Below are 8,525 nucleotides of genomic sequence, written 5' to 3'. Positions count from 1 at the left end.
CAAATGATATCATCATCCGGGTGATCAGACCAATTTTTCATTCAGTTAATATTTTTTTTTTCCATTGCAAAATATATTATTCCTCAAAATGCAATGCCTAATTATTGAAATAGAAGTCTTTCAAAAATTTCTGTTGTGTTTGGCGACAAAAATGAAAATTTCCCACCAATTGAATCAAGAGTAAATGTAATCTTATGATTAACGAAATAACTTAGACATAAAAACTCGAAAAAATGTTTCAGGAAAAAATAATCCAAAAAAACTACATATCCATGATTCTTACATCACAGAGACACTGAAGAAAAAACTTAGCCACACATATTAAGAAAAATGACGGACAACAAATCAATAGGAACCATTGTTAAAAAAATAACATGATAGTAAAAATAATATATTTTCTCTTTCAGAACAACAAGATATTTTCTCTGATAATCTCCTCTCAATATCACATTAGAATAACTGAAAAGAAAAATAAAAGTTACAGCCCTTAGGACTCAACCTTGAGCAAGGAAGAAATCCTAAAGGATGAACCTCTCGAATCATCCCAAACACTATCTCTAGCTATCCCTATGAATCTTCCCTCTTAATGGTACCCCATGATCTTTAGTTTTTTTTAATAGCCAAATTCTCTAATTTGGCAAGCAAAATTTTTTCCAAGCTGAATTCTCACATGGTCGTGCCAAGCGGTACTCCAACTTTTCTAATTAGGTAATTTGGTCATGCCAGATCTTGGCGTGGTCATGCCAAGTCAAGGTGTGGTAACTACAATTCATGATACTTTTGCCTTAAATTTTCTCGTTCCAAAAAGTGTGTAAATTAAAAAAAAAAACTCTTTTACAAGTATAAATCCGTGAGAAATAAAGTAAATTAGCAGGTAAAACTTTTGAATATAAGCAAGTAAGAACATATAAAATTGACGTACCTCAAAACAAAAGATCCTTCTTACTTCAATGTTTATTTTGAACTCTTTTAGAGCTTTTCATATATATTTTCTTATCTTGAGTACATGCCTAAGAGGTTCATCCACATCGTTTGGTTTCTTTTTTTACTTCTTTATTTTGTACCTTTTGCCTTTAATTTAGATGCAACATGCAATATTTCAAAATGTTAAAAGAGCTCACTATTGCATTTCGGAGTAGTGAGGGTCCCAAAAAATCATCTGACTTCCTTTTCATCCATAATAGACATATGATAAAGAAATTTTGAGAAACAATCTTTAAGAATTTGAATGCAACCCTTGTAAATGAAAGTGAGCACATGCCAATTAGTATTCAGGTTAGAATTGACAAACGTCAGTGGCTAACTAGCATGAAGAGACATTTAACTTTGACGTAATTTATTTTCGTAATTTGCTTTCTACTCTAATTAATACTGAAAAGAATACAACTCTTAAAAAACACAAGATATTCAACGGCTTTTTTAAAATCACCTTTAGAAAAAACGTCACAATGGCCTACACAAAGCATAACATTCACTTTCGCACCTAATCTTTCACGAGCTGGATTTCTATTTTGGGGAAGTATATTGTAAAATTATTTTCATGTATTATGAAAAATCCGAAGATTTACATACATACCACTCAATTCATGGGAATTTACCTATTGAAAGCCGGAACTTCCATTGTTCCATATATATGTCATCATATCTATACAAAAAAACATACTGTTCATTTTCTTTTCGAGTTCAAATAGGTGTACTTTCAATCGATATGAAAATTTTTTGGGGTATAGTTGGTTTTGATAATCTTGGATTTTTTGCTCAAATCATATATATATATATATATATATATATATATATATATATGCAAATACACGGGAATTGGGTGGGACGTATGTAAACGCACCAAAAAAAAAATAAAGTTTAAATATTTGCAGTTGACAGTCAATAGTGGAGGCTACGATAGTGACGACTACAATGTCTACTTAGCTATCTCCCCACACAATAAAAACCAATCGAAAGCTCATTTTTTTCTCCTGCTTCTTCTCTTCCTGCTCTGAATTTTCCAAATGGAGGACTTCAGATCAAAATCATACGCTGCTAGCAGTACGCAGATAGAGCCCTACGGTACCCGAGCCCCACCGTTTCCCTCCTACGATCTAAGGAGCTACAGCACTTCCCACGCCTCATCGCATCCCAACAGGGAGATGAAACTGAAGAAAGAGTGCTTCTTCCTCCATGGGCGGATGGTTAAGCGATCCGGAGTTTCAGAGGAAGAAGAGGGTTGCAGGTTACAAGGTCTATTCCGTTGAGGGCAGGGTCAAGGGCTCGTTCAGGAAGAGCTTTAGGTGGCTTAAGGAGAAATATACACAGGTCGTTTACGGCTGGTGGTGATAAGCCATCTGCGGTTCTATGATTTCTTTTGAAGCCAGATTCTCTTTGTGATTCTGTTTATTTAGCCCGGTTAATTCAGTTTTCTTGCTGTTTTGTTTAGCTTTGGATATCTGATTAAACTTTTTATGATCTGGTTCTTATCTGTAAATTAAAGGATGCAATGGCTATTTTGGGACTTTTAAAGACATATATTGCTTAATATTTTGCTTTTTTAAATTTTATTTAGAAAAAAAAAAAACTGTGTTCTCATGTCTTGTGATTTCTTGGGAGATCGCCCATGAAATTCATTGGTATTTTCTTAGAAATATGTTTATTTTTATTTACATGAATTTGTTGATACCTGAAAAATTTTAATTTTGATTCAAGGGGCTATGATTGCACTTAGATTGGATGTTAAAAAATGTTGAGATAAGAGAAAGGAATTAGCAAGGAACTAGCCTATCCATGTTCCGTTCTATGGTGTTATATATGACAAATTAATAATAATTTTTTTTTTTGCGTTATTTTCTTTCAATTCCTACTTAAGATTACATAATTAATACTATCTTCTTTCATATAATTTCTCTTAAAAACAAAGAATTTATATCCATATCCTTTCCTCATTGCTCTTTTCACTAGCAATTTTCTTCTTTCTTTCCTCAACTCATAGTCTGTTATTAAATGGTGTTCAACTCAAAAAAATACAAAAAAAAAAAAAAAATTATTTATGCTGGCAAAACTGGACTTCGAAAACCTATTAGCTGTTAAGAGAAAATTATATGAAAAGGGCAGAATAAAATAAATTAAAAAAAATGGAACTTTCCATAGCTACCCCACATGAAGCTATTAAAAGGGAAACTGGCTGAGTCCTCATCTTGTGGCTTGTATTTTGTGAATATTAATTGTGGGTGGAAACCACGCTGGATTTTCTGTGTTCCGTTGCAAAATTAGTCTTCTCTTAGTTCAAATAACATGTATCTGATGGAGTGTATTTAACTGTTTCATTACTTGCAAACTTTATGATTTCAATGATGATGGTAACAGTAGCGCTCGACCATTATTTTGTAAACATTTCTCCTTCCAGAGAGACCCGGGGAGACCCAATTTATAATTCTACTCTGATCTATGTTTCTTATATTTAAATTTTTATTGATATTGATGTAATGTTTCTTTTGCTTTCTAGCTATTTCTCTTGTTCTCCTTGATTTTATGTAAATGTTAGCTTTTTTAGGTGCCTTGTTCAGCTTTCTACAACATATGCATGAGGGTTTACTTTATTTATTCTTTTGAAATCTTGCGTGAGGCATGATGGTGAGATGTTGTGCTAATGTTTGCTAAGTTAATTTTTATTTATATTTGTTTGAGCTGCAGAGGAATGTGGAGCTTTCCTAGGTTGCAGGAAATATGTGGGTTTTTGAGGAATGACGTGAAATGTACTCGCCATTGTCGTAGGTGGATGGCCAGGAGGCCTTAATTGAGTTAGAAGGGAGCCAAGGAATGGGAGAGTTAAGAACAATAGTTTGTAGGCATCCAAAATGATAGTGGGGGATTTTTTGTATCGCAATATAACTTTAGAAACTTCTATCTTGATGACTGAGTAAAACATTTTAAAGAATAAAATACCTTTCCAAAGGAAAAAAAATATTAAATAAAAACTGAGTTTGACCATCCGGATGATGAAAATTTTCGTTAGTCTACGGAACCAGGATTTTTCTTTCCCTTACCTACAGGTATAAGATAAGGTTTGTTTTCATCCTGATGTCTCATTCCCCACAAGGGCAAACCCTTGTAGTGAATTACTTCTTTAGATCTGTGAGCCCTTATGGAGACTCTCGATTAACGTGATGAGTCTAATCATCAGAGGTCAAGCTTTCATAGATGAAGTGATCGAGGAAAATATCCAAATTTAAACGATTAAGCTGAAAGGAATGGGATTTAATGTCCGATGAAAATATGTTATGTGAAAGAATCAAATGCAGGGATTCAACTATCCAATGGAGGAGGTCTATACCCTAAGTGTTTGAAAAAGTTATATAATGAGTTTGAACGGACAGGATTAGTTGATTTGACTAACGAAAATGATTGAAATCTCTGTGTTAAGGACAAAGTCAGGTGATAAGGATTTCTAGATGAGAAGTGAAACCCTAAAATTTATAAAAGTGCGTTTGGGGTAGGTTTCAAATGTGGCACAACCCCATAACACATAAACAACTATTTGAAAAGGGTGGTGAGGCGGCTTTCTGGGATAATTGGATGCAATTGCGGGAAATGGGTTTGACCACATGGCACATGTTTTATTCGCATGAAATTCTTTGCTGGTCCACGATTTTCTTGGTGCAACCTCAATTTTGTTCTTGTGCCATGAGTTTTCTTCACTGTTATGTGATTCGCCTAAAATATATAGTGTTTTTAGACACATTTTTATACCTATTTTTGAGATATTGGGCTTTAATGGAAGATATTTTTGTGTTTTGCTTTCAGGTACATGTGAAAAGGTGAAAAATGCTTATTGGAGTGAAAAAGGATCAAATTTGGAGCAAATAGATGAAAAATGTGCAAAAGTGATTTGGTGCCTAAGCGCTAGATCCGACGCTTAAGTGCCGGGTAAACAGAGATGGCCGCGCCTAAGCGCTAGAGGCCCCACGCTTAAGCGCCAGTGACTGTTATTGGATGAGTAAATTCGATTTTTGCAAATTTTGAAGAGGATTTTGAGGCACCTATTGTCTTAATAGGTGGTTACAACCACCATGGACAAAATTTATTGTGAAAGGATGCATCTCTTGGGGAAATACATCGAATCAAGACATAATTTGAAGAGATATCAAGACACCTTTTGGAGAATTATAACAGAAAGAAGATTGGGACTTTGAAAGAGGTCTTGAAATTACTGGAAAAGTTTTTAAAGTTAAAAAATTGGGGAGTTAGTTGGAGAGATTTTCGGGCACCTCATATTTATCCTTTTTTAATTTCTAGTTTTATATTAAGAGTGTTGTAAAAGAGAAGAGATTCAAAGAAACTTCAAGAATTTGGTGTAGGAATTGAGATAAGTTTTTATCTTTTATTTTAGACAACTTTTAGTTTTAATTGAGACTTGTTGTTGGTTTGACAATGATTTGAACTTTTAAATAAAGTGTGGTTTCGTTTTCTCCATGGATTATGAGTATTTTTCTTTATCGTTTTTCCTAAAATGATAAGTAATTAAGTGTTGGATGAAAGTTGTGGAGAGTATTGACCTTTAATGTTGGAAGAAGTTGTGATGATTTAAATCTATGTACTTCATTTACTTCTTGATTTGACCAATCCAGATGTTAAAATTTATTTTGAGAACATGTAAGAAACGGGATGTTATTGTCTCAGTCAATAATTAGAAAGAATCACATGAGGTTCTATGAATGAGAATGTAGTTCATATGACTGAGTGCAAATAAATAGGGAAATATTCATTGAAGGGTGTAGGGGTAGAGGACTTTAAAGTGACAGGTTAAAGCCCCCAACTTGGTTTATTATTTTAGGTTTTGATACGAGATGTTAGCCCCCAGATGGAGGGAATCGAGGGAACTCTAGAGTGAGAGCTAATATCTTCCCCGCCTAGCCGTCCTTCAGAACTATTCAAACTTTAAATTAATCAATGTTCATTATAGCATCTCTACTAAGGATAAAGAATATTATTGCTTTTATTTGGCACAACGCAATATGCATACATCCACAATAGAATTCATATACTTATTACTGATTCATGATAAGGAGAAAGATATTTTCATATTTAGTGATTTTCTTGTACAAAAACTCAAGTTATCTTTTTAAGTTTGTACTGTTTTTTTCAAAATATTAAAATTATCAAAAATTTTAAAGTTTCTTTACTACGAAAATGTCTTTAGTTTAAATAATTATCTTTTTAATTAAATAATTAGATTAAATTATTATCTTTATGAAAATAGAAAGTTTTCTAAAATATGCATATTGCATATCTTCCCTATGAGTTCGATATTCAAGTCTTATATTACTTAATAAAGATGCGTATACTTGCGTAGCATCCCAATATATACAAATTAAAAGTTAAATTCTTATTTTTCTTCAAGATCAAGTTATTGGTTTTGTTGCGAAATAAGGAAATATAAATGAAAAATATAATCAGAATTATTGTTATATTGTTGCATATAAGCAGTTTCGGGATCAAGCTTTTGGCGCCGTTGCTGGGGAAGTGAAGTGAAAATTGTAAAGAATCTATTGATTTAAAAGCAAATTTCTATTTTTATAAAGTCTTATTTAAACTTTAAGTTATTGTATTTTATTTTGTGTGTGTTTAGTTTTATTTTATTTTATGTTAGTGTATGCATAGTTCAGGTTCTGAAGGACTACTGTTCTACGATTTTGAATTATATGAAAAGGGCAGAATAAAAAAAATTAAAAAAATGTAACTTTCCAAAGCCACCCCACATGCAGCTATTAAAAGGGAAACTGTCTGAGTCCTCATCTTGTGGCTTGTATTTTGTGAATATTAATTGTGGGTGGAAACCACGCCGGATTTTTTGTGTTCCGTTGCAAAATTAGTTTTCTCTTAGTTCAAATCACATGTATTCGATGGAGTGTATTTAACTGTTTTATTACTTCGAAACTTTATGATTTCAATGATGATGGGAACAGTAGCGCTCGACCAGTATTTTGTAAACATTTCTCCTTCTAGGGAGACCCAATTTATAATTCTACTCTGATCTATGTTTCTTATATTTAAATTTTTATTGATATTGATGTAATGTTTCTTTTGCTTTCTAGCTATTTCTCTTGTTCTCCTTGATTTTATTTAAATGTTAGCTTTTTTAGGTGCCCTGTTTAGCTTTCTACAACGTATGCATGAGGGTTTGCTTTATTTATTCCTTTGAAATCTTGCGTGAGGCATGATGGTGAGATGTTGTGCTAATGTTTGCTAAGTTAATTTTTATTTATATTTGTTTGAGCTGCAGAGGAATGTGGAGCTTTCCTAGGTTGCAGGAAATATGTGGGTTTTTGAGGAATGACGTGAAATGTACTCGCCATTGTCGTAGGTGGATGGCCAGGAGGCCTTAATTGAGTTAGAAGGGAGCCAAGGAATGGGAGAGTTAAGAACAATAGTTTGTAGGCATCCAAAATGATAGTGGGGGATTTTTTGTATCGCAATATAACTTTAGAAACTTCTATCTTGATGACTGGGTAAGACATTTTAAAGAATAAAATACCTTTCCAAAAGAAGAAACTATTAAATAAAAAATGAATTTGACCATCCGGATGATGAAAATTATCGTTAGTCTACGGAACCAGGATTTTTCGTTCCCTTACCTACAGGTATAAGATAAAGTTTTTTTTTCATCCTATGTCTCATTCCCCACAAGGGAAAACCCTCGTAGTTAATTACTTCTTTAGATCTGTGAGCCCTTAAGGAAACTTTTGATTAATGTGATGAGTCTAATCATCAGAGGTTAAACTTTCATAGATGAAGTGATCAAGGAAAAAATCCAAATTTAAATAATTAAGCTGAAAGGAACGGGACTTAATGTCTGATGATAATATGTTATGTGAAAGAATCAAATGAAGGGATTCAACTATCCAATGGAGGAGGTCTATACCATAAGGGCTTGAAAAAGTTTCATAATGAGTTTGAACGAATTAGGTAGGTTAAAATATGAATCAGGATTAGTTGATTTGACTAACGAAAATGATTGAAATCTATGTGTTAAAGACAAAGTCAGGTAAAAAGGATTTCTAGATGAGAAGTGAAACCCTAAACTTTATAAAAGTTTGTTTGGGGTAGGCTTTAAATGTGACGCAACCCCATAACACAGAAACAACTATTTGAAAAGGGTGGTGCGGCGGCTTTCTGGGATAATTGGATGCAATTGCGTGCAATGGGTTTGACCACATGGCACGTGTTTTATTCGAGAGAAATTCTTTGCTGGTCCACAGTTTTCTTGGTGCAACCTCGATTTTTTTCGTGTGCAATGAGTTTTCTTCACTGTTATGTGATTCACCTAAAATATATAGTGTTTTTAAACACATTTTTATACCTTTTTTTGAGCATTGCGCTTTAATGGAAGATATTTTTGTGTTTTTCTTTCAAGTACAGGCAAAAAGGTGAAAAATGCTTAAAGGAGTGATAAAGAATCAAATTTGGAGTAAATAGGTGAAAATGTGCAAAAGTGTTTTGGAGCCTAAAATATAAAGTGTTTTTAGACACATTTTTAT

General features: G+C 33.1%; 1 pseudogene; it reads left to right on the top strand.

The window, feature by feature from the left end:
* Positions 1-1,888: 1,888 nt before the first annotated feature.
* LOC110036887 lies at positions 1,889-2,533 on the top strand (annotated as a pseudogene).
* Positions 2,534-8,525: the final 5,992 nt, after the last annotated feature.

The sequence above is a fragment of the Phalaenopsis equestris genome, unplaced genomic scaffold (assembly GCF_001263595.1).
Source record: "Phalaenopsis equestris unplaced genomic scaffold, ASM126359v1 Scaffold212195, whole genome shotgun sequence".
Lineage (NCBI taxonomy): Eukaryota > Viridiplantae > Streptophyta > Magnoliopsida > Asparagales > Orchidaceae > Phalaenopsis > Phalaenopsis equestris.
The sequence above is the reverse complement of the archived record's forward strand: the minus strand, read 5'-3'. Positions and strand labels throughout refer to the sequence as shown.